Below are 27,284 nucleotides of genomic sequence, written 5' to 3'. Positions count from 1 at the left end.
TTAATTGCCATTTTTTAACCCCTGTAGCTTTATTTTTTTTCCTCATACCAGGCTGTATGAGGGCTCATTTTTTGTGCCATAATCTGTTTTTTGTATCGGTACCATCTTGGTATTGATCTGACTTTTTAATCGCTTTTTAACTTTTTTTTCTGGGATATTATAAAAATTGCAATTCTGAGGTTTGATATTTTTTTACATTTACCGTACGGGATACATAATGTTATATTTTAATAGGTTGTACAATTACGCACGAAGCCATACCAAATATGTTTATTTTTATTATGTTTACATGTTTTTATATAGGAAAAGGGGGTGATTTGAACTTTTAACATGGAAGGGGTTAATGCAGCAGTCTTCAAACTGTGGCCCTCCAGATGTTGCAAAACTACAACTCCCAGCATGCCCGGACAGCCCACAGCTGTCCTGGCATGCTGGGAATTGTAGTTTTGTAACATCTGGAGGGCCACAGTTTGGAGACCACTGGGTTAATGTGTGTCTTTCAAACTTATATTAAAACTTTTTTTTTTACACTTTATTACACTTATATGAGGAATCATTAGATTCCTCAGACAGATGAATAGATTCTATTGAACTCTATTAATCTGTGTCCAGCCAGGATCTATCAATGACAGAGCCGGGACAGCAGGAAGCAGAGGGGTCAGCCCTCCGGCTACCTCCATAGTGGATCACCCCCCTGCGATCGCGCTGCGGGGGGGGCGATCCACCCCACTAGCCCACCAAGGAGCATTCACATCTCCCTTTAGACGCCGCTCTCAGCTTTGACAGCGGCGATCTAAAGGGTTAATAACCAGCCGTGGCGATCGCCGCATGCTGGCTATTAGCGGCGGCCCCCGGCTACTGAGAACAGCTGGGGGCTGCAGAGTACAGAGCGGGCAGGAGTCGGTAGCCCGCTCCATACAGTCTGCAGAGGTCCGCAGCGCTTGCCAGGTCCGGCCCTGCTTGCCCGAAGCCGGGCTAAGGGCCGGACAAATTCACCTGCCTGGCGCCCAAAACTGCTTGTCCCGGGCGTCGGGCGATAGGAATTCCACATCCCTGGGTAAGGCCACATTCACACCACATTTATGTTTCCATTTACTGTATCAGTCAGAGTTTTTCAAACAGTGTGCCTCCAGCTTTTGCAAAACTACAACTCCCAGCATGCCCGGACAGCCTTCGGAGTTCAGTCAGGTAAGGGTTGTGACATCACAGGCGGAGTTTGGTCAGATGACGGTTGTGACATCACAGGGGTGATTCGGACAGATAATGGTTCATGGGGGCGGGCGGTCAAAATACTGAAGAAACTGTAAACACTAGCCGCAGGCCCCAGAAAGGAATGGCGGTCTACCCCAAACAAACATAACATATACAACTCAAATAGCCACAAAATTATATATATCAATACATTGGGAGGGAAGGGGGGGGGGGGGGAAGGGGGGTGATGAAGGAAAGAAAAAAATTAGGAACTACCGTATGTATTATAAAGGTTATGTTTCTTGTTGACCTGCTTGTCAATTACATTATATGTATTAAGGAGGAAGATGTTTATTCTTGTAAGAATATAACCTTCATTTTTGGATATATCGATGTATAAATAAAGGCTCAATATTAAAAAAAAATTATATATATATATTGAAACAACAGAGAACACCGACCCCTCATCACCTCACAAAAATACTGAAAAACAATAATGGTGCTGCTATAGGGCCCTAATATACCACTCCATTACCTCAGGTAGAAAATCTTCATAACACAAGTACATGCTACTAATAGATATATATCCAAAAAACACAATATAGAATGAAATGTGCGTATAATGAGCTACAGGTAACAGCTTTATTATAAAACATGGCGGCATCGACTTCCTTGTTTATCTGTTGCCCAAAGCAACCAATCCCTGCTCCGCTTTAATATCTTAACAAGCTCTTAAAAAATTATGCTGAGCTGGGATTGGTTGCTATGGACTGAAAAGTGATCATGGATTGGTTGCTATGGGCTGAAAAGTAAACATGGATTGGTTACTATGGGCTGAAAGCGAAGCTATGATTGGTTGCTATGGGTAAATCTAACAGTTTTTGTCTACTTGAATTACCCAGATCCTGTGAATCTATATAGACCAGTCTGAGGCCTTGTTCATACAGTGTAAATCTATATAGACCAGTCTGAGGCCTTGTTCATACAGTGTAAATCTATATAGACCAGTCTGAGGCCTTGTTCACACAGTGTAAATCTACATATACCAGTCTGAGGCCTTGTTCATACAGTGTAAATCTACATATACCAGTCTGAGGCCTTGTTCACATGGCATAAATCTATATAGACCAGTCTGAGGCCTTGTTCACACAGTGTAAATCTATATATATACTAGTCTGAGGCCTTGTTCACACAGTGTAAATCTATATATACCAGTCTGAGGCCTTGTTCACACAGTGTAAATCTATATATACCAGTCTGAGGCCTTGTTCACACAGTGTAAATCTATATATACTAGTCTGAGGCCTTGTTCACACAGTGTAAATCTACATATACCAGTCTGAGGCCTTGTTCACACAGTGTAAATCTACATATACTAGTCTGAGGCCTTGTTCACATGGCATAAATCTATATAGACCAGTCTGAGGCCTTGTTCACACAGTGTAAATCTATATATACTAGTCTGAGGCCTTGTTCACACAGTGTAAATCTATATATACTAGTCTGAGGCCTTGTTCACACAGTGTAAATCTATATATACTAGTCTGAGGCCTTGTTCACACAGTGTAAATCTACATATACCAGTCTGAGGCCTTGTTCACACAGTGTAAATCTACATATACTAGTCTGAGGCCTTGTTCACATGGCATAAATCTATATAGACCAGTCTGAGGCCTTGTTCACACAGTGTAAATCTATATATACTAGTCTGAGGCCTTGTTCATACAGTGTAAATCTACATATACCAGTCTGAGGCCTTGTTCATACAGTGTAAATCTATATATACCAGTCTGAGGCCTTGTACATACAGTGTAAATCTATATATACTAGTCTGAGGCCTTGTTCATACAGTGTAAATCTATATATACTAGTCTGAGGCCTTGTTCACACAGTGTAAATCTATATATACCAGTCTGAGGCCTTGTACATACAGTGTAAATCTATATATACTAGTCTGAGGCCTTGTTCATACAGTGTAAATCTATATATACTAGTCTGAGGCCTTGTTCACACAGTGTAAATCTATATATACCAGTCTGAGGCCTTGTACATACAGTATAAATCTATATATACTAGTCTGAGGCCTTGTTCATACAGTGTAAATCTATATATACTAGTCTGAGGCCTTGTTCACACAGTGTAAATCTATATATACCAGTCTGAGGCCTTGTACATACAGTGTAAATCTATATATACCAGTCTGAGGCCTTGTTCACACAGTGTAAATCTACATATACCAGTCTGAGGCCTTGTTCATACAGTGTAAATCTACATAGACCAGTCTGAGCCCTTGTTCACATGGCATAAATCTATATAGACCAGTCTGAGGCCTTGTTCACACAGTGTAAATCTATATATACTAGTCTGAGGCCTTGTTCACACAGTGTAAATCTATATATACCAGTCTGAGGCCTTGTTCACACAGTGTAAATCTATATATACCAGTCTGAGGCCTTGTTCACACAGTGTAAATCTATATATACTAGTCTGAGGCCTTGTTCACACAGTGTAAATCTATATATACTAGTCTGAGGCCTTGTTCACACAGTGTAAATCTATATATACCAGTCTGAGGCCTTGTTCACACAGTGTAAATCTACATAGACCAGTCTGAGGCCTTGTTCACACAGTGTAAATCTATATATACCAGTCTGAGGCCTTGTTCATACAGTGTAAATCTACATATACTAGTCTGAGGCCTTGTTCATACAGTGTAAATCTACATAGACCAGTCTGAGGCCTTGTTCACACAGTGTAAATCTATATATACCAGTCTGAGGCCTTGTTCACACAGTGTAAATCTACATATACCAGTCTGAGGCCTTGTTCATACAGTGTAAATCTACATATACCAGTCTGAGGCCTTGTTCACACAGTGTAAATCTACATAGACCAGTCTGAGGCCTTGTTCACACAGTGTAAATCTATATATACCAGTCTGAGGCCTTGTTCACACAGTGTAAATCTACATATACCAGTCTGAGGCCTTGTTCATACAGTGTAAATCTACATATACTAGTCTGAGGCCTTGTTCATACAGTGTAAATCTACATAGACCAGTCTGAGGCCTTGTTCATACAGTGTAAATCTACATATACCAGTCTGAGGCCTTGTTCACATGGTATAAATCTATATATACCAGTCTGAGGCCTTGTTCATACAGTGTAAATCTATATATACTAGTCTGAGGCCTTGTTCATACAGTGTAAATCTATATATACTAGTCTGAGGCCTTGTTCATACAGTGTAAATCTACATATACCAGTCTGAGGCCTTGTTCATACAGTGTAAATCTATATATACTAGTCTGAGGCCTTGTTCATACAGTGTAAATCTACATATACTAGTCTGAGGCCTTGTTCACATGGTATAAATCTATATAGACCAGTCTGAGGCCTTGTTCACACAGTGTAAATCTATATATACTAGTCTGAGGCCTTGTTCATACAGTGTAAATCTACATATACCAGTCTGAGGCCTTGTTCACATGGTATAAATCTATATAGACCAGTCTGAGGCCTTGTTCACACAGTGTAAATCTATATATACTAGTCTGAGGCCTTGTTCATACAGTGTAAATCTACATATACCAGTCTGAGGCCTTGTTCACACAGTGTGAATCTATATATACCAGTCTGAGGCCTTGTTCATACAGTGGTAAATCTACATATACTAGTCTGAGGCCTTGTTCATACAGTGTAAATCTATATATACCAGTCTGAGGCCTTGTTCATACAGTGTAAATCTATATATACCAGTCTGAGGCCTTGTTCATACAGTGTAAATCTATATATACTAGTCTGAGGCCTTGTTCATACAGTGTAAATCTATATATACCAGTCTGAGGCCTTGTTCATACAGTGTAAATCTATATATACCAGTCTGAGGCCTTGTTCACACAGTGTAAATCTACATATACCAGTCTGAGGCCTTGTTCACACAGTGTAAATCTACATAGACCAGTCTGAGGCCTTGTTCACACAGTGTAAATCTATATATACCAGTCTGAGGCCTTGTTCACACAGTGTAAATCTACATATACTAGTCTGAGGCCTTGTTCATACAGTGTAAATCTACATATACTAGTCTGAGGCCTTGTTCACATGGTATAAATCTATATAGACCAGTCTGAGGCCTTGTTCATACAGTGTAAATCTATATATACCAGTCTGAGGCCTTGTTCACACAGTGTAAATCTATATAGACCAGTCTGAGGCCTTGTTCACACAGTGTAAATCTATATATACTAGTCTGAGGCCTTGTTCATACAGTGTAAATCTACATATACCAGTCTGAGGCCTTGTTCATACAGTGTAAATCTACATAGACCAGTCTGAGGCCTTGTTCACACAGTGTAAATCTATATATACCAGTCTGAGGCCTTGTTCACACAGTGTAAATCTACATATACTAGTCTGAGGCCTTGTTCATACAGTGTAAATCTATATATACTAGTCTGAGGCCTTGTTCATACAGTGTAAATCTACATATACCAGTCTGAGGCCTTGTTCATACAGTGTAAATCTACATAGACCAGTCTGAGGCCTTGTTCACACAGTGTAAATCTACATAGACCAGTCTGAGGCCTTGTTCACACAGTGTAAATCTATATATACCAGTCTGAGGCCTTGTTCACACAGTGTAAATCTACATATACTAGTCTGAGGCCTTGTTCATACAGTGTAAATCTACATATACTAGTCTGAGGCCTTGTTCATACAGTGTAAATCTATATAGACCAGTCTGAGGCCTTGTTCATACAGTGTAAATCTATATATACCAGTCTGAGAACTTGTTCACACAGTGTAAATCTATATAGACCAGTCTGAGGCCTTGTTCACACAGTGTAAATCTATATATACTAGTCTGAGGCCTTGTTCATACAGTGTAAATCTATATATACCAGTCTGAGGCCTTGTTCACACAGTGTAAATCTACATATACTAGTCTGAGGCCTTGTTCATACAGTGTAAATCTATATATACCAGTCTGAGGCCTTGTTCATACAGTGTAAATCTACATATACCAGTCTGAGGCCTTGTTCACACAGTGTAAATCTATATATACTAGTCTGAGGCCTTGTTCATACAGTATAAATCTATATAGACCAGTCTGAGGCCTTGTTCACACAGTGTAAATCTACATATACCAGTCTGAGGCCTTGTTCATACAGTGTAAATCTACATAGACCAGTCTGAGGCCTTGTTCACACAGTGTAAATATATATAGACCAGTCTGAGGCCTTGTTCACACAGTGTAAATCTATATATACTAGTCTGAGGCCTTGTTCATACAGTGTAAATCTACATATACCAGTCTGAGGCCTTGTTCATACAGTGTAAATCTATATAGACCAGTCTGAGGCCTTGTTCACACAGTGTAAATCTATATATACCAGTCTGAGGCCTTGTTCACACAGTGTAAATCTATATATACCAGTCTGAGGCCTTGTTCATACAGTGTAAATCTACATATACCAGTCTGAGGCCTTGTTCATACAGTGTAAATCTATATATACCAGTCTGAGGCCTTGTTCACACAGTGTAAATCTATATAGACCAGTCTGAGGCCTTGTTCACACAGTGTAAATCTATATATACTAGTCTGAGGCCTTGTTCACACAGTGTAAATCTATATATACTAGTCTGAGGCCTTGTTCATACAGTGTAAATCTACATAGACCAGTCTGAGGCCTTGTTCACACAGTGTAAATCTATATATACTAGTCTGAGGCCTTGTTCACACAGTGTAAATCTATATATACCAGTCTCAGGCCTTGTTCATACAGTGTAAATCTACATATACCAGTCTGAGGCCTTGTTCATACAGTGTAAATCTACATATACCAGTCTGAGGCCTTGTTCATACAGTGTAAATACATATAGACCAGTCTGAGGCCTTGTTCACACAGTGTAAATCTATATATACTAGTCTGAGGCCTTGTTCATACAGTGTAAATCTACATATACCAGTCTGAGGCCTTGTTCATACAGTGTAAATCTACATATACCAGTCTGAGGCCTTGTTCATACAGTGTAAATCTATATATACCAGTCTGAGGCCTTGTTCACACAGTGTAAATCTATATAGACCAGTCTGAGGCCTTGTTCACACAGTGTAAATCTATGTATACCAGTCTGAGGCCTTGTTCACACAGTGTAAATCTATGTATACCAGTCTGAGGCCTTGTTCACACAGTGTAAATCTATATATACCAGTCTGAGGCCTTGTTCACACAGTGTAAATCTATATATACTAATCTGAGGCCTTGTTCACACAGTGTAAATCTACATATACCAGTCTGAGGCCTTGTTCACACAGTGTAAATCTATATATACTAGTCTGAGGCCTTGTTCACACAGTGTAAATCTATATATACTAATCTGAGGCCTTGTTCACACAGTGTAAATCTACATATACCAGTCTGAGGCCTTGTTCATACAGTGTAAATCTACATAGACCAGTCTGAGGCCTTGTTCACACAGTGTAAATCTATATATACCAGTCTGAGGCCTTGTTCACACAGTGTAAATCTACATATACCAGTCTGAGGCCTTGTTCATACAGTGTAAATCTACATATACTAGTCTGAGGCCTTGTTCACACAGTATAAATCTATATAGACCAGTCTGAGGCCTTGTTCATACAGTGTAAATCTATATATACCAGTCTGAGGCCTTGTTCATACAGTGTAAATCTACATATACCAGTCTGAGGCCTTGTTCATACAGTGTAAATCTACATATACTAGTCTGAGGCCTTGTTCATACAGTGTAAATACATATAGACCAGTCTGAGGCCTTGTTCACACAGTGTAAATCTACATATACCAGTCTGAGGCCTTGTTCATACAGTGTAAATCTACATATACCAGTCTGAGGCCTTGTTCATACAGTGTAAATCTACATATACCAGTCTGAGGCCTTGTTCATACAGTGTAAATCTATATATACCAGTCTGAGGCCTTGTTCACACAGTGTAAATCTATGTATACCAGTCTGAGGCCTTGTTCACACAGTGTAAATCTATATATACCAGTCTGAGGCCTTGTTCACACAGTGTAAATCTATATATACTAATCTGAGGCCTTGTTCACACAGTGTAAATCTACATATACCAGTCTGAGGCCTTGTTCACACAGTGTAAATCTATATATACTAGTCTGAGGCCTTGTTCACACAGTGTAAATCTATATATACTAATCTGAGGCCTTGTTCACACAGTGTAAATCTACATAGACCAGTCTGAGGCCTTGTTCACACAGTGTAAATCTATATATACCAGTCTGAGGCCTTGTTCATACAGTGTAAATCTATATATACCATTCTGAGGCCTTGTTCACACAGTGTAAATCTATATATACCAGTCTGAGGCCTTGTTCACACAGTGTAAATCTACATATACCAGTCTGAGGCCTTGTTCACACAGTATAAATCTACATATACTAGTCTGAGGCCTTGTTCATACAGTGTAAATCTACATATACTAGTCTGAGGCCTTGTTCACACAGTATAAATCTATATAGACCAGTCTGAGGCCTTGTTCATACAGTGTAAATCTACATATACCAGTCTGAGGCCTTGTTCATACAGTGTAAATCTATATATACTAGTCTGAGGCCTTGTTCATACAGTGTAAATCTACATAGACCAGTCTGAGGCCTTGTTCATACAGTGTAAATCTACATATACTAGTCTGAGGCCTTGTTCATACAGTGTAAATCTATATATACTAGTCTGAGGCCTTGTTCATACAGTGTAAATCTATATATACTAGTCTGAGGCCTTGTTCACACAGTGTAAATCTATATATACCAGTCTGAGGCCTTGTTCACACAGTGTAAATCTATATATACTAGTCTGAGGCCTTGTTCACACAGTGTAAATCTATATATACTAATCTGAGGCCTTGTTCACACAGTGTAAATCTACATATACCAGTCTGAGGCCTTGTTCATACAGTGTAAATCTACATAGACCAGTCTGAGGCCTTGTTCACACAGTGTAAATCTATATATACCAGTCTGAGGCCTTGTTCACACAGTGTAAATCTACATATACCAGTCTGAGGCCTTGTTCATACAGTGTAAATCTACATATACTAGTCTGAGGCCTTGTTCACACAGTATAAATCTATATAGACCAGTCTGAGGCCTTGTTCATACAGTGTAAATCTATATATACCAGTCTGAGGCCTTGTTCATACAGTGTAAATCTACATATACCAGTCTGAGGCCTTGTTCATACAGTGTAAATCTACATATACTAGTCTGAGGCCTTGTTCATACAGTGTAAATACATATAGACCAGTCTGAGGCCTTGTTCACACAGTGTAAATCTACATATACCAGTCTGAGGCCTTGTTCATACAGTGTAAATCTATATATACCAGTCTGAGGCCTTGTTCATACAGTGTAAATCTACATATACCAGTCTGAGGCCTTGTTCATACAGTGTAAATCTATATATACCAGTCTGAGGCCTTGTTCACACAGTGTAAATCTATGTATACCAGTCTGAGGCCTTGTTCACACAGTGTAAATCTATATATACCAGTCTGAGGCCTTGTTCACACAGTGTAAATCTATATATACTAATCTGAGGCCTTGTTCACACAGTGTAAATCTACATATACCAGTCTGAGGCCTTGTTCACACAGTGTAAATCTATATATACTAGTCTGAGGCCTTGTTCACACAGTGTAAATCTATATATACTAATCTGAGGCCTTGTTCACACAGTGTAAATCTACATAGACCAGTCTGAGGCCTTGTTCACACAGTGTAAATCTATATATACCAGTCTGAGGCCTTGTTCATACAGTGTAAATCTATATATACCATTCTGAGGCCTTGTTCACACAGTGTAAATCTATATATACCAGTCTGAGGCCTTGTTCACACAGTGTAAATCTACATATACTAGTCTGAGGCCTTGTTCATACAGTGTAAATCTACATATACTAGTCTGAGGCCTTGTTCACACAGTGTAAATCTACATATACTAGTCTGAGGCCTTGTTCACACAGTATAAATCTATATAGACCAGTCTGAGGCCTTGTTCATACAGTGTAAATCTACATATACTAGTCTGAGGCCTTGTTCATACAGTGTAAATCTATATATACTAGTCTGAGGCCTTGTTCATACAGTGTAAATCTACATAGACCAGTCTGAGGCCTTGTTCATACAGTGTAAATCTACATATACCAGTCTGAGGCCTTGTTCACACAGTGTAAATCTATATATACCAGTCTGAGGCCTTGTTCATACAGTGTAAATCTACATAGACCAGTCTGAGGCCTTGTTCATACAGTGTAAATCTACATATACTAGTCTGAGGCCTTGTTCATACAGTGTAAATCTATATATACTAGTCTGAGGCCTTGTTCATACAGTGTAAATCTATATATACTAGTCTGAGGCCTTGTTCACACAGTGTAAATCTACATATACTAGTCTGAGGCCTTGTTCACACAGTGTAAATCTACATATACACCATTCTGAGGCCTTGTTCACACAGTGTAAATCTACATAGACCAGTCTGAGGCCTTGTTCACACAGTGTAAATCTACATATACTAGTCTGAGGCCTTGTTCATACAGTGTAAATCTATATATACTAGTCTGAGGCCTTGTTCACACAGTGTAAATCTATATATACTAGTCTGAGGCCTTATTCACATGGTATAAATCTATATAGACCAGTCTGAGGCCTTGTTCACACAGTGTAAATCTACATATACTAGTCTGAGGCCTTGTTCACACAGTGTAAATGTCACGATGCCGGCTGGCAGGTAGTGGATCCTCTGTGCCAGAGAGGGATTGGCGTGGACCGTGCTAGTGGACCGGTTCTAAGCCACTACTGGTTTTCACCAGAGCCCGCCGCAAAGCGGGATGGTCTTGCTGCGGCGGTAGTGACCAGGTCGTATCCACTAGCAACGGCTCACCTCTCTGGCTGCTGAAGATAGGCGCGGTACAAGGGAGTAGGCAGAAGCAAGGTCGGACGTAGCAGAAGGTCGGGGCAGGCAGCAAGGATCGTAGTCAGGGGCAACGGCAGAAGGTCTGGAAACACAGGCAAGGAACACACAAGGAACGCTTTCACTGGCACTAAGGCAACAAGATCCGGCAAGGGAGTGCAAGGGAAGTGAGGTAATATAGGGAAGTGCACAGGTGATTACCCTAATTGGAACCACTGCGCCAATCAGCGGCGCAGTGGCCCTTTAAATCGCAGAGACCCGGCGCGCGCGCGCCCTAGGGAGCGGGGCCGCGCGCGCCGGGACAGAACAGACGGGGAGCGAGTCAGGTAGGGGAGCCGGGGTGCGCATCGCGAGCGGGCGCTACCCGCATCGCGAATCGCATCCCGGCTGGCAGCGGGATCGCAGCGCCCCGGGTCAGAGGACGTGACCGGAGCGCTGCAGCGGAGAGAGTGAAGCGAGCGCTCCGGGGAGGAGCGGGGACCCGGAGCGCTCGGCGTAACAGTACCCCCCCCCTTGGGTCTCCCCCTCTTCTTGGAGCCTGAGAACCTGAGGAGCAGACTTTTGTCAAGGATGTTGTCCTCAGGTTCCCAGGATCTCTCTTCAGGACCACAACCCTCCCAGTCTACTAAAAAAAAATTTTTCCCTCTGACCTTTTTGGCAGCCAAAATTTCCTTGACCGAGAAGACGTCCGAGGAGCCGGAAACAGGAGTGGGAGGAACAGATTTGGGAGAAAAACGGTTGAGGATGAGTGGTTTGAGAAGAGAGACGTGAAAGGCATTAGGGATACGAAGAGAAGGAGGAAGAAGAAGTTTATAAGAGACAGGATTAATTTGACACAAAATTTTGAAAGGACCAAGATAGCGTGGTCCCAACTTGTAGCTAGGGACACGGAAGCGGACATATTTAGCGGAGAGCCATACCTTGTCTCCAGGGGAAAAAACGGGGGGAGCTCTTCTTTTCTTATCCGCGAACCTCTTCATGCGTGAAGAAGCCTGTAAGAGAGAATTTTGGGTCTCTCTCCATATAATGGAAAGGTCACGAGAAATTTCATCCACAGCGGGCAGACCAGAGGGCAAGGGGGTAGGGAGGGGGGGAAGAGGGTGACGGCCGTACACCACGAAAAATGGGGATTTGGAGGAAGATTCAGAGACCCTGAAGTTATACGAGAATTCGGCCCATGGAAGGAGATCTGCCCAGTCATCCTGGCGGGAGGAAACAAAATGTCGCAAATAATCACCCAAGATCTGGTTAATTCTTTCTACTTGTCCATTGGACTGGGGATGATATGCAGAGGAAAAATTTAATTTAATCTTGAGTTGTTTACAGAGAGCCCTCCAGAATTTAGACACGAATTGGACACCTCTATCCGAGACAATCTGCGTAGGCAACCCGTGAAGACGAAAAATGTGTACAAAAAATTGTTTAGCCAACTGAGGCGCAGAAGGAAGACCAGGAAGAGGGATGAAATGTGCCATTTTGGAGAATCGATCAACGACCACCCAAATAACAGTGTTGCCACGGGAAGGGGGTAAATCAGTAATAAAATCCATACCAATCAGACACCAAGGCTGTTCGGGGACAGGCAGAGGATGAAGAAAACCAGCGGGCTTCTGGCGAGGAGTCTTATCCCGGGCACAGATAGTGCAGGCTCGCACAAAGTCCCCAACATCCGTCTCCAGAGTCGGCCACCAATAGAAGCGGGAGATGAGTTGCACAGATTTCTTGATGCCCGCATGACCTGCGAGATGGGAGGAGTGACCCCATTTGAGGATTCCGAGGCGTTGGCGTGGAGAAACAAAGGTCTTCCCTGGAGGAGTCTGCCTGATGGAGGCAGGAGAAGTGGAGATCAGGCAGTCAGGTGGAATGATGTGTTGCGGAGGGAGATCAACTTCTGAGGCATCCGAGGAACGAGAGAGAGCATCGGCCCTAATGTTCTTATCGGCAGGACGAAAGTGAATCTCAAAATTAAATCGGGCAAAGAACAGAGACCACCGGGCCTGGCGAGGATTCAGCCGTTGGGCAGACTGGAGGTAGGAGAGGTTCTTGTGGTCGGTGTAGATAATAACAGGAGAACTTGATCCCTCCAGCAGATGCCTCCATTCCTCAAGTGCTAATTTAATGGCTAGAAGCTCTCGATCCCCGATGGAGTAGTTCCTCTCCGCTGGAGAGAAGGTCCTAGAGAAAAAACCACAAGTGACAGCATGCCCGGAAGAATTTTTTTGTAGAAGAACAGCTCCAGCTCCCACTGAGGAGGCATCAACCTCCAATAGGAAGGGTTTGGAAGGGTCAGGTCTGGAGAGGACGGGAGCCGAAGAAAAGGCAGACTTGAGTCGTTTAAAGGCGTCTTCTGCTTGAGGAGGCCAGGACTTGGGATCAGCACTTTTTTTGGTTAAAGCCACGATAGGAGCCACAATGGTAGAAAAATGTGGAATAAATTGCCTGTAATAATTGGCGAACCCCAAAAAGCGTTGGATAGCACGGAGTCCGGAGGGGCGTGGCCAATCTAAGACGGCAGAGAGTTTGTCTGGATCCATCTGTAGTCCCTGGCCAGAGACCAAATATCCTAGAAAAGGAAGAGATTGGCATTCAAACAGACATTTCTCAATTTTGGCATAGAGTTGGTTGTCACGAAGTCTCTGAAGAACCATACGGACATGCTGGCGGTGTTCTTCTAGATTGGCAGAAAAAATTAGGATATCGTCCAGATATACAACAACACAGGAGTATAACAGATCACGAAAAATTTCATTGACAAAGTCTTGGAAGACGGCAGGGGCGTTGCACAGTCCAAAGGGCATGACCAGATACTCAAAGTGTCCATCTCTGGTGTTAAATGCCGTTTTCCACTCGTCCCCCTCTCTGATGCGGATGAGGTTATAGGCGCCTCTTAAGTCCAATTTAGTGAAGATGTGGGCACCTTGGAGGCGATCAAAGAGTTCAGAGATGAGGGGTAAGGGGTAGCGGTTCTTAACCGTGATTTTATTAAGACCGCGGTAGTCAATGCAAGGACGTAGGGAGCCATCTTTTTTGGACACAAAGAAAAATCCGGCTCCGGCAGGAGAGGAGGATTTACGGATAAAGCCCTTCTTTAGATTCTCCTGGACGTATTCGGACATGGCAAGAGTCTCTGGGGCAGAGAGAGGATAAATTCTGCCCCGGGGTGGAGTAGTACCCGGGAGGAGGTCGATAGGGCAATCATAAGGCCTGTGAGGAGGTAGTGTCTCAGCTTGTTTTTTGCAGAAAACATCCGCGAAGTCCATATAGGCCTTAGGGAGACCGGTTACTGGAGGAACCACAGAGTTACGGCAAGGGTTACTGGGAACCGGTTTTAGACAGTTCTTGGAACAAGAGGACCCCCAACTCTTGATCTCCCCAGTGGACCAATCCAGGGTAGGGGAATGAAGTTGAAGCCAGGGAAGTCCAAGGAGAATTTCCGAGGTGCAATTGGGGAGGACCAAAAGTTCAATCCTCTCATGATGAGATCCGATGCTCATAAGAAGGGGCTCCGTGCGGAAACGTATGGTACAGTCCAATCTTTCATTATTTACACAATTGATGTAGAGGGGTCTGGCGAGACTGGTCACCGGGATGTTGAACCTGTTGACGAGAGAGGCCAAAATAAAATTTCCTGCAGATCCAGAGTCCAAGAAGGCCACAGCAGGGAAGGAGAAGGCAGAGGCAGACATCCGCACAGGCACAGTAAGACGTGGAGAAGCAGAGTAGACATCAAGGACTGTCTCACCTTTGTGCGGAGTCAGCGTACGTCTTTCCAGGCGGGGAGGACGGATAGGACAATCCCTCAGGAAGTGTTCGGTACTAGCACAGTACAGGCAGAGGTTCTCCATACGGCGTCGTGTCCTCTCTTGAGGTGTCAGGCGAGACCGGTCGACCTGCATAGCCTCCACGGCGGGAGGCACAGGAACAGATTGCAGGGGACCAGAGGAGAGAGGAGCCGAGGAGACGAAACGCCTCGTGCGAACAGAGTCCATATCTTGGCGGAGTTCCTGGCGCCTTTCAGAAAAACGCATGTCAATGCGAGTGGCTAGGTGAATGAGTTCATGTAGATTAGCAGGGATTTCTCGTGCGGCCAGAACATCTTTAATGTTGCTGGATAGGCCTTTTTTGAAGGTCGCGCAGAGGGCCTCATTATTCCAGGACAATTCTGAAGCAAGTGTACGGAATTGTACGGCATACTCGCCAACGGAAGAATTACCCTGGACCAGGTTCAACAGGGCAGTCTCAGCAGAAGAGGCTCGGGCAGGTTCCTCAAAGACACTTCGGATTTCCGAGAAGAAGGAGTGTACAGAGGCAGTGACGGGGTCATTGCGGTCCCAGAGCGGTGTGGCCCATGACAGGGCTTTTCCGGACAGAAGACTGACTACGAAAGCCACCTTAGACCTTTCAGTGGGAAACAGGTCCGACATCATCTCCAGATGCAGGGAACATTGGAAAAGAAAGCCACGGCAAAACTTAGAGTCCCCATCAAATTTATCCGGCAAGGATAAGCGTATCCCAGGAGCGGCCACTCGCTGCGGAGGAGGTGCAGGAGCTGGCGGAGGAGATGACTGCTGAAGCTGTGGTAGTAACTGTTGTAGCATAACGGTCAGTTGAGACAGCTGTTGGCCTTGTTGCGCTATCTGTTGTGACTGCTGGGCGACCACCGTGGTGAGGTCAGCGACAACTGGCAGAGGAACTTCAGCGGGATCCATGGCCGGATCTACTGTCACGATGCCGGCTGGCAGGTAGTGGATCCTCTGTGCCAGAGAGGGATTGGCGTGGACCGTGCTAGTGGACCGGTTCTAAGCCACTACTGGTTTTCACCAGAGCCCGCCGCAAAGCGGGATGGTCTTGCTGCGGCGGTAGTGACCAGGTCGTATCCACTAGCAACGGCTCACCTCTCTGGCTGCTGAAGATAGGCGCGGTACAAGGGAGTAGGCAGAAGCAAGGTCGGACGTAGCAGAAGGTCGGGGCAGGCAGCAAGGATCGTAGTCAGGGGCAACGGCAGAAGGTCTGGAAACACAGGCAAGGAACACACAAGGAACGCTTTCACTGGCACTAAGGCAACAAGATCCGGCAAGGGAGTGCAAGGGAAGTGAGGTAATATAGGGAAGTGCACAGGTGATTACCCTAATTGGAACCACTGCGCCAATCAGCGGCGCAGTGGCCCTTTAAATCGCAGAGACCCGGCGCGCGCGCGCCCTAGGGAGCGGGGCCGCGCGCGCCGGGACAGAACAGACGGGGAGCGAGTCAGGTAGGGGAGCCGGGGTGCGCATCGCGAGCGGGCGCTACCCGCATCGCGAATCGCATCCCGGCTGGCAGCGGGATCGCAGCGCCCCGGGTCAGAGGACGTGACCGGAGCGCTGCAGCGGAGAGAGTGAAGCGAGCGCTCCGGGGAGGAGCGGGGACCCGGAGCGCTCGGCGTAACAGTAAATCTATATATACCAGTCTCAGGCCTTGTTCATACAGTGTAAATCTACATATACCAGTCTGAGGCCTTGTTCACACAGTGTAAATCTATATATACTAGTCTGAGGCCTTGTTCATACAGTGTAAATCTACATATACTAGTCTGAGGCCTTGTTCATACAGTGTAAATCTACATAGACCAGTCTGAGGCCTTGTTCACACAGTGTAAATCTATATATACCAGTCTGAGGCCTTGTTCACACAGTGTAAATCTACATATACCAGTCTGAGGCCTTGTTCATACAGTGTAAATCTACATATACTAGTCTGAGGCCTTGTTCATACAGTGTAAATCTATATATACCAGTCTGAGGCCTTGTTCACACAGTATAAATCTATATAGACCAGTCTGAGGCCTTGTTCACACAGTATAAATCTACATATACCAGTCTGAGGCCTTGTTCACACAGTATAAATCTACATATACCAGTCTGAGGCCTTGTTCATACAGTGTAAATCTATATATACCAGTCTGAGGCCTTGTTCACACAGTATAAATCTATATAGACCAGTCTGAGGCCTTGTTCACACAGTGTAAATCTATATATACTAGTCTGAGGCCTTGTTCACACAGTGTAAATCTACATATACCAGTCTGAGGCCTTGTTCACACAGTATAAATCTATATAGACCAGTCTGAGGCCTTGTTCATACAGTGTAAATCTACATAGACCAGTCTGAGGCCTTGTTCATACAGTGTAAATCTACATATACCAGTCTGAGGCCTTGTTCACACAGTGTAAATCTACATATACTAGTCTGAGGCCTTGTTCACACAGTATAAATCTACATATACCAGTCTGAGGCCTTGTTCACACAGTGTAAATCTACATAGACCAGTCTGAGGCCTTGTTCACACAGTGTAAATCTATATATACTAGTCTGAGGCCTTGTTCATACAGTGTAAATCTATATAGACCAGTCTGAGGCCTTGTTCACACAGTGTAAATCTACATATACTAGTCTGAGGCCTTGTTCACACAGTATAAATCTACATATACCAGTCTGAGGCCTTGTTCACACAGTGTAAATCTACATAGACCAGTCTGAGGCCTTGTTCATACAGTGTAAATCTACATATACCAGTCTGAGGCCTTGTTCATACAGTGTAAATCTATATATACTAGTCTGAGGCCTTGTTCACACAGTGTAAATCTATATATACTAGTCTGAGGCCTTATTCACATGGTATAAATCTATATAGACCAGTCTGAGGCCTTGTTCACACAGTGTAAATCTACATATACTAGTCTGAGGCCTTGTTCACACAGTATAAATCTATATATACCAGTCTGAGGTCTTGTTCACACAGTATAAATCTATATATACTAGTCTGAGGCCTTGTTCATACAGTGTAAATCTATATAGACCAGTCTGAGGCCTTGTTCATACAGTGTAAATCTATATATACTAGTCTGAGGCCTTGTTCACACAGTATAAATCTACATATACCAGTCTGAGGCCTTGTTCACACAGTGTAAATCTATATATACCAGTCTGAGGCCTTGTTCACACAGTGTAAATCTATATATACCAGTCTGAGGCCTTGTTCACACAGTGTAAATCTACATATACCAGTCTGAGGCCTTGTTCATACAGTGTAAATCTATATATACTAGTCTGAGGCCTTGTTCACACAGTGTAAATCTATATATACTAGTCTGAGGCCTTATTCACATGGTATAAATCTATATAGACCAGTCTGAGGCCTTGTTCACACAGTGTAAATCTACATATACTAGTCTGAGGCCTTGTTCACACAGTATAAATCTATATATACCAGTCTGAGGTCTTGTTCACACAGTATAAATCTATATATACTAGTCTGAGGCCTTGTTCATACAGTGTAAATCTATATAGACCAGTCTGAGGCCTTGTTCATACAGTGTAAATCTATATATACTAGTCTGAGGCCTTGTTCACACAGTATAAATCTACATATACCAGTCTGAGGCCTTGTTCACACAGTGTAAATCTATATATACCAGTCTGAGGCCTTGTTCACACAGTGTAAATCTATATATACCAGTCTGAGGCCTTGTTCACACAGTGTAAATCTATATAGACCAGTCTGAGGCCTTGTTCACACAGTGTAAATATATATATATATATATATATATATATATATATATATATATACCAGACTAAGGCCTAGAAAAAAATAAGTACATAAAACTGTGTGAAAATTATAAATGTATTTTTGCATATTTAATGGGGGAATTTTTTTCAATATGTAACCTGCTGCACAAGTGTGTGGTTTTCCTAGTTGCCACACAAAACTTGTTATGTTGCACACATCACTTCATAAGTTTACGCAAATGACAGGAAGGGTAAAAAGCTCACACACATTCCTGTGCCAGCCAATCACTGGGGTACATTTGCACAAGTGATAAAATTAGCGCACCAACCAGTGCATCTGCTAACCATGTCCCCCTGAAAGCACAAAACAAGACAAATGACAAAGCTAGCGCAGATAACATAACAATTGTGAAGCATTAGATGATGAGGACGGCAATGCAGTCTGTACGGGCCTAGGGTTGACCGTTGTCCTTGAGATTTCCCGACCCTATTCTGTCCGTTAATTCAGCCTTTGTGGCCGTAAGAATTGACGTCCAGAATAACACAATTCGACCGTAGAACAGGGGAAAAAATAAATACAGCCAAAATAATGCAAAACTAAAATACAAAGCCCTGAAGGAACACCGGCAATCGGCAAAAATGTACTGATTTTTTAATGGCAATAACTATGACTGAAAATACATTTGTGCAAACATAGCTTAAAACTGTGTATTATTGCAGTAATGATTTATTTATTTTAATTTTTTTTTACAGCGCCCACATATTCCACAGAGCTGTACAAAACTTGACATCACTCAGAGTGGTCCTTGTCCACATTGGGGATCACAATGTAAATTATAAATTCCCCATCACTATATTTTGGGATGTGGGAAGAAACCATAGTACCTGGGGGAAACCCACGAAAACCCAGGGAGAACAAACAAACTCCCTGCAGTTTCAAGACAATAGCACTAACCATTGAGACACTATGTTGCCCATTGCATTGCAACCTGGGCGACTCCAGCTGTTGCAAAACTATAACTCCCAGCATGCCCGGACAGCCTTTGGCTGTCCGGGCATGTTGGGAGTTGTAGTTTTGCAACAGCTGTAGGCACTCAGGTTGGGAAACACCCCGATCCTATTCCATTGGCGATGTCCATCCCCTGGGCCTCCGGTGTCTGCCGTGACTGGACGCATTCTGCAAGCAGGTGGAACGGACAACATTGTCCTTTATCATCCTGAGACAATGGAACGACATTCAGCAGTGAAGTCACACAGCGGATATCTAAATATTTCTGGATGAGCCCTTAATGCGGCGCTGCCTAACAAAGTCCTTTCAAGAGCGAGAGCAGAAATCCATTCATTTATTTTCGCAGCGCTCTATTTACTTTGTCTTACCGTGTTTATAATAGCCGATCCCATATCAGCTATTTTATGAAATCTATAGCAACCGGCTGGAAAACAGCTATTCATTAGCGCTAATATCCAAGAGAACAGAACCATCCGGCACCATGCTTTACCTTTAACGTCTAAGACACAGACGGATGAGTTTAGTCTATAGAGATCACTTAGAGTTTCATCATTTTGCTTTATATAGCAGCTCTGAGTTACCCATGAAAAGGAAAAAATTATCCTGTATTATACTCCAGAGCTGCACTCACTATTCTGCTGGTGAGGTCACTGTGTACATACATTACATTACTTATCCTGTACTGATCCTGAGTTATATCCTATATTATACTCCAGAGCTGCACTCACTATTCTGCTGGTGGGATCACTGTGTACATACATTACATTACTTATCCTGTACTGATCCTGAATTATATCCTGTATTAAACTCCAGAGCTGCACTCACTATTCTGCTGGTGAGGTCACTGTGTACATACAATACATTACTTATCCTGTACTGATCCTGAGTTATATCCTGTATTATACTCCAGAGCTGTACTCACTATTCTGCTGGTGAGGTCACTGTGTACATACAATACATTACTTATCCTGTACTGATCCTGAGTTATATCCTGTATTATACTCCAGAGCTGTACTCACTATTCTGCTGGTGAGGTCACTGTGTACATACATTACATTACTTATCCTGTACTGATCCTGAGTTATATCCTATATTATACTCCAGAGCTGCACTCACTATTCTGCTGGTGGGATCACTGTGTACATACATTACATTACTTATCCTGTACTGATCCTGAATTATATCCTGTATTAAACTCCAGAGCTGCACTCACTATTCTGCTGGTGAGGTCACTGTGTACATACAATACATTACTTATCCTGTACTGATCCTGAGTTATATCCTGTATTATACTCCAGAGCTGTACTCACTATTCTGCTGGTGAGGTCACTGTGTACATACAATACATTACTTATCCTGTACTGATCCTGAGTTATATCCTGTATTATACTCCAGAGCTGCACTCACTATTCTGCTGGTGAGGTCACTGTGTACATACATTACATTACTTATCCTGTACTGATCCTGAGTTATATCCTGTATTATACTCCAGAGCTGCACTCACTATTCTGCTGGTGAGATCACTGTGTACATACATTACATTACTTATCCTGTACTGATCCTGAGTTATATCCTGTATTATACTCCAGAGCTGTACTCACTATTCTGCTGGTGAGGTCACTGTGTACATACATTACATTACTTATCCTGTACTGATCCTGAGTTATATCCTGTATTATACTCCAGAGCTGTACTCACTATTCTGCTGGTGAGGTCACTGTGTACATTCATTACATTACTTATCCTGTACTGATCCTGAGTTATATCCTGTATTATACTCCAGAGCTGTACTCACTATTCTGCTGGTGAGGTCACTGTGTACATACATTACATTACTTATCCTGTACTGATCCTTTATATCAGACAGGTTATATATCAGACAGGAGGCTCCTATCTTATGCATTAATTTTCCTTTATTAATGCCCATAGCAGAAATTCAAAACTCTTTTAATTAATTTTTTACTAAAAAACTTTTAACCACTTAAAACTACAACTCCCAGCAGTCCATAGGATGTATCGGCCAATCCCTGGCTGGGATGCTTGGTATATAAGGGACTGCTTCCATTATCTCCTCCTCTTTCTTTCTGCTCATAGCAGAACTTCAGATAAGTATTTTATCACTGTTCGTTTTATTTGTCTGGGCATTTCAGGTATAGGTCTGTATTTATGTAATCCAGTCCTCCCTGCTGCCCTGTACTTCTATTCATTTCTATATATTTATAACTTATATTGCGATTATATAACTTTATCTATTCTATCCTACTTTGGTTTGTTCATTCTCTTTACTATTGCTGTGCCCTTTACACCCCGCTCCGGGTTCCCCCTGTCAGCGGCACACGCCGTCTCCACGCGCCTGTCACAAAGTTTCCAACTCACTTTTCTCTACAGCGCCATCTTCGGCCCCATTTTTCTTCTTCTCCCTTCGCGCTCGCTCCTTCCCGCGCCTTGGTCCTATTCCAGCGCGGGGAGGAGGTGGGCGTGCCTTAACAAGCTAGCTCGACCTATCTCTGCGCAGGGAGCGGTAATCTCGCGAGATTACGCTACTCTGAGCTATTACTCCGCTCCTCCCTGCACCGCAATCTCCAGTTCAGTGAGAACGGCGTGAGGGACGGAGCCTGGACTGGTTGCTATATATATACTGTCTCTATACCACGGTATTTACTGGGAATTTATTCCCTCTTGCTTTCTACTGTCCCCAGCTTACCTCTTAGAGCCCTTTGTAGACATTAACTGTTACAACCCCTGGGTTAGATTAATCTATTCCCTACTTGTTAACACTATGGCAGATGACAAGGCCAGTAGTTCCCCCAGGGGTGAGGATCCTACTATGGATGCACCCCTTTATCTGACTGCTGCCCAGATCCAAGATCTGATAAACAAATCAGTGCAAGCAGCGATGTCCTCTGTCATGCCTCCCAAAAGTTTGCAGCATCCTGCACATGGATCTCAGAAACCCTCATGCAGTGGCGAACCACCCACTAAGAGGGGTAAAGCGTCACAGAAACGCAATCATACCATCATGGTATCTGTCTCCCCGGCAGGGGAAGTAAATTCTATGCACCAGGCAGTTCCCGACCGGCCTGCCGACCCACTTTGCCTCCAGACTCTAATCGACCCCTGGGCCCCGGGGAGTTGCGCAAGCAGGGGCAACGATCCGCTAGACGGACCAAACCGGATTCATTTGTAGATTCTACAGATGAAGAATCCTCCGCAGAATCCGAAGTGGTTGACGCCAATGATTCTGACAGTGACATAGAGGATAGTGGGCATATTGGAGAGCCTTTCTTTGACCCAGAGGCTATAACCCATCCACGCTCTGGAGACTGGGCTCCCACCCCTGAAGTGTCCCAATATATAGAACATTGGGCTCGCAGGTCGGTGGATAAGGCTAACCGCAACAAGTTGAAGGCGGAGTGCCCCCGACCATGCATTCCCAAGAAGGTGGTGCTTACGCCCGAAATTGACCCCATACTTTTAAGATACCTCACTAAACATGGAAAATATTCCAAGAAAGGTATCGAGAGGTCCTTTAGGTCCATCCAGGATCGAATCTTGGACCTCTTCGGCCCTATCACTATGATTCTCAACTCATCGGAACAGGCGGCGGCAACTGATCAACCGATCGATCTGCTGCAACTTAGAGGTTGGGCCCAGAGAGCAGTATGCCTGCTCGGGTGTGCAAACACCACTTGTTCGACTGAACGTTGACGCTCCATCTTGATGAGACTTGACCCACAACTCTCTCATTTAGCAGAGACTGATCCCGGCCCAGCTGCCGAGGGCCTTCTCTTCGGAGATACCCTTATCAAGGATATCAACAAGATGGTCGGACTGTATACCAGTCTTGACAAAGCCCAAACATCTCTTAAGAAATCGGGCTCGGCTAAGGTTTTCACCAAGGCCGGCAGAAGCAGGAGTCGATATGCCGGCCGCAATAACACAACTAGGCCGTACAACAGAACCCCTGCTCCTCAGTACAGCCAGGCTCCGCAACCCTATCCTGTGCCAGTCGCACAATCATCACCCTTTTTCCCGCCCCGCGGACGCCCCTGGAGAGGACGTGGAGGAAGAGGTTATCCCCGCTCTCGACCTACTACCGGTGAGTACAACACACCTGAGTTCTTTTCCCATTCCCGTAGAGGGCAGACTGCAACATTTTATCCACGCATGGTCAGCAATTACTGCAGACGCATGGATACTCCGGACAGTGGCAGGGTATCAAATAGAATTCTGTTCCCCGCCAGACTTAACTTTAATTACACATCCCATACGGTTCTCCGAACTAAACGTTGCTCTTATAGACAACGAATTGCGGGACCTCTTGGCCAAACAGGCGGTGGTGGAGGTGGACCCCCTTTCCCCGGGGTTCCTCAGCAACCTCTTCCTAGTCAAAAAGAAAGGGGGAGGTTATCGCCCTGTCATAAACTTGCGAAATCTCAACCAACATGTCGTTTATCGACATTTCAAGATGGAAGGAATCCACTTCCTGCGGGACCTTCTACAACCAGGAGATTGGCTGGTAAAGGTGGACCTGAAAGACGCCTATCTCACGGTTCCCATCCATCAGGCCTCCCAACACTTCCTACGCTTCCTGTGGAGAGCCAGAATGTGGCAATTTACTTGCCTACCCTTCGGTCTCTCGTCCGCCCCATGGTGTTTCACCAAACTACTGAAACCGGTGGTGGCAGCCCTACAGAGCAGGGGAGTGAGATTGATTATCTATCTAGACGACCTGCTCATCATGGCTCGTTCCAAACTTCAAGCGGAGGAACACGTCGGCTGGACGGTTCAATTGTTACAACACTTAGGATTCATCATCAATCACGAGAAGTCAGTTCTCGTTCCAGCTCGGGAGATGGAATTTTTGGGATTCTTGGTGGACACCGATCATGCTGTCCTCAAATTACCCAGGGCCAAGCTGACTATCATCCGCAAGGAGATCAGGGCCGTATTACACAAACGACGAGTGTCACTACGTGTGCTAGCACGCCTGGTCGGGCTTTTATCAGCCTCCATACAGGCCATATTTCCCGCCCCTCTCCATTATCGGGCTCTTCAAAGGCTCAAGTCATTACATTTGCGACAAGGGCTTCGTTACGCGGACGAAGTTCCCCTATGTCTGGAAGCCATAGTTGAGCTTCGGTGGTGGTTGCGTCATGCCGTCGAATGGAACGGCAAGACCATCTTCAGTCCCACTCCGGACTTCATTTTGGAGTCGGATGCTAGTCGTCGCGGTTGGGGTGCTCGATGCGGTCTCTCTTCAACAGGAGGGACGCGGTCCGCAGAAGAGTCTCTGCTGCACATCAATGCGCTGGAGCTTCTGGCAGCATTCTTTGCCATCAGGAGCCTTCTACCTCTGGCATCCAATTGCTGTGTATTGTTGCGCATGGACAATGTGACTGCGGTCCAATATGTCAATCGCTTGGGGGGTCCCAGGTCCCGAATTCTTGCGGACCTCGCAAGGGAATTTTGGCATTTTTGCCTTGCCCGCAACATTGTCCCGATTCCAACATGGTAGCGGACTGGAACTCGCGCTATTTGACGGATTCCAGCGATTGGCGGCTGGACCGGTCAGTCTTTCAGACCATTTGCCGCCTGTGGGGTCCATTCTCTATGGACCTGTTCGCCTCCCGACTCAATCATCAACTACCCTGCTTTTACAGCTGGCGGCCGGACCAAGAAGCCTATGCGGTGGACGCATTCCGCCACATATGGCCCCGGGGGACGCATTATGCATTCTCACCGTTCTCAATGATCCTCAGGGTGTTTCTACATATAACGAACCTGAGGTCGTTGGTTGTGATGATCACTCCCTGGTGGCCGACACAGCCATGGTTTCCCCTTCTTCTGGGGATGACTGTGGATTTCCCCAGATTGCTCCCTCATCTCCTGTCCAATCCGAGAGGGGATCTTCATCCTCTGATCACAGACCACACCCTGCATGGTTGGTTTCGGGGTGCCAGACGCGGATAGCGACCTTTCAAGATCAGCTAGGGACCTCCTTGCCTTGGCCTGGGCCCCCGGGACTAGATCGGCATATCGATCAGCCTGGAGACTCTGGGTACGTTGGTGTGATCAACGGCAAGTTGATCCCGTTCAGGCGCCTGTATCTGTAGTGGCCAACTATTTGGCGAATTCTTTTGAATCCGGAAAATCTTATAGTTCTATCAATGTGTACCGATCTGCAATCTCTGCTTATCACACTCCAGTGGATTCTCTACCAGTAGGCAAACACCCTTTGGTATGTCGCCTCCTGAGAGGCATTAAATTTAAACGTCCTCCTCGCCCCAAGTATCAAGCCACCTAGGATGTATCTAAAGTCCTGTCCATGTTCTCGGCATGGGAGGACAATGACGCACTTTCTCTGAAATTGCTGTCGTTCAAGCTTACGGTCCTTTTATGTTTGATCTCCATCAAGCGTGTATCGGACGTTCGGGCTTTAGACATCTCCAGGCGACAATTCTCACCATTAGGAGTTAAATTCTCTGTCGTACGTAGGACGAAAACCGGACTTCAATCGGTTTTCTATCCTTCTTTTCCCGCACATCCACGCTTGTGTGTGGTCCGCTGTCTTCAGTCATATGAGTCTCAGACAGCTTTGTTAAGTTATTTGGAGTCCTCCCAACTCCTCATCTCCTACATCCGTCCTCACCAACCGGTGACTTCAGCTACTCTAGCAAGGTGGGTACGCTCCGCTATGGATATGGCAGGGATTGACATTTCCCTGTTCGGGGCCCACTCGTCCAGAGGTGCGATGGCTACTAAAGTGGTCACCGCGGGAGGTTCCCTGGCAGATCTATTGACGGCAGCGGATTGGTCTTCAGAGACCACCTTCCGTCACTTTTATTTTTGACCGGAGGAACACATATCTATGTCGGTTCTGTAATTTGTTTCTGTCATGTATTTTATATCATTCTTATGTCTAGCTTTGAACTTGCATAAGATATGAGCCTCCTGTCTGATATATAAATTGAGATTTTCCTAGCTCGTGACGGAAAATATTAGTTATATGAAGACAGGAGGCGAGTATCTTCCCGCCCAACCCAACCCTGTCATGGTATTCCCTTTTTTCTTTCCAGGCTACTGAAGACGGCATCCTACAAGTCGGAGGCTGAGGTGTTCCGGAATTTTCCTGTTCGTTATGGTGTCCCCGTTGGGACATGGGTTCGGTCCGGTGATTCGAGGTTCTATGGAGTCGGTTTGGGTTCTATCGTGATTCCAGGTTCCAGTTGCGGCTGCAGATTCGCATCAAGAAAGAGGAGGAGATAATGGAAGCAGTCCCTTATATACCAAGCATCCCGGTCAGGGATTGGCCGATACATCCTATGGACTGCTGGGAGTTGTAGTTTTAAGTGGTTAAAAGTTTTTTAGTAAAAAATTAATTAAAAGAGTTTTGAATTTCTGCTATGGGCATTAATAAAGGAAGATTAATGCATAAGCTACTCGCCTCCTGTCTTCATATAACTAATATTTTCCGTCACGAGCTAGGAAAATCTCAATTTATATCCTGTATTATACTCTAGAGCTGCACTCACTATTCTGCTGGTGAGGTCACTGTGTAC

The 27,284-nt window shown here is 44.4% G+C and overlaps 1 protein-coding gene and 1 long non-coding RNA gene across 4 annotated transcripts in view; one reads left to right on the top strand and one right to left on the bottom strand.

Annotated features, from left to right (window-relative positions):
• PLEKHG5 (pleckstrin homology and RhoGEF domain containing G5) overlaps nucleotides 1-27,284 on the bottom strand; it is a 351,187-nt gene that overhangs the window by 208,339 nt on the left and 115,564 nt on the right. The window lies entirely within an intron of this gene.
• On the top strand, nucleotides 1,694-27,118 carry LOC130294646 (uncharacterized). The gene is made up of 3 exons (XR_008848568.1): nucleotides 1,694-1,731; nucleotides 19,467-19,542; nucleotides 26,802-27,118. It is a non-coding gene; the product is annotated as an uncharacterized LOC130294646 (long non-coding RNA).

Source organism: Hyla sarda, chromosome 10 (genome assembly GCF_029499605.1).
Source record: "Hyla sarda isolate aHylSar1 chromosome 10, aHylSar1.hap1, whole genome shotgun sequence".
In the NCBI taxonomy this organism is placed as follows: Eukaryota; Metazoa; Chordata; class Amphibia; order Anura; family Hylidae; genus Hyla; species Hyla sarda.
This window is presented reverse-complemented; position numbering and strand designations above follow the sequence as displayed.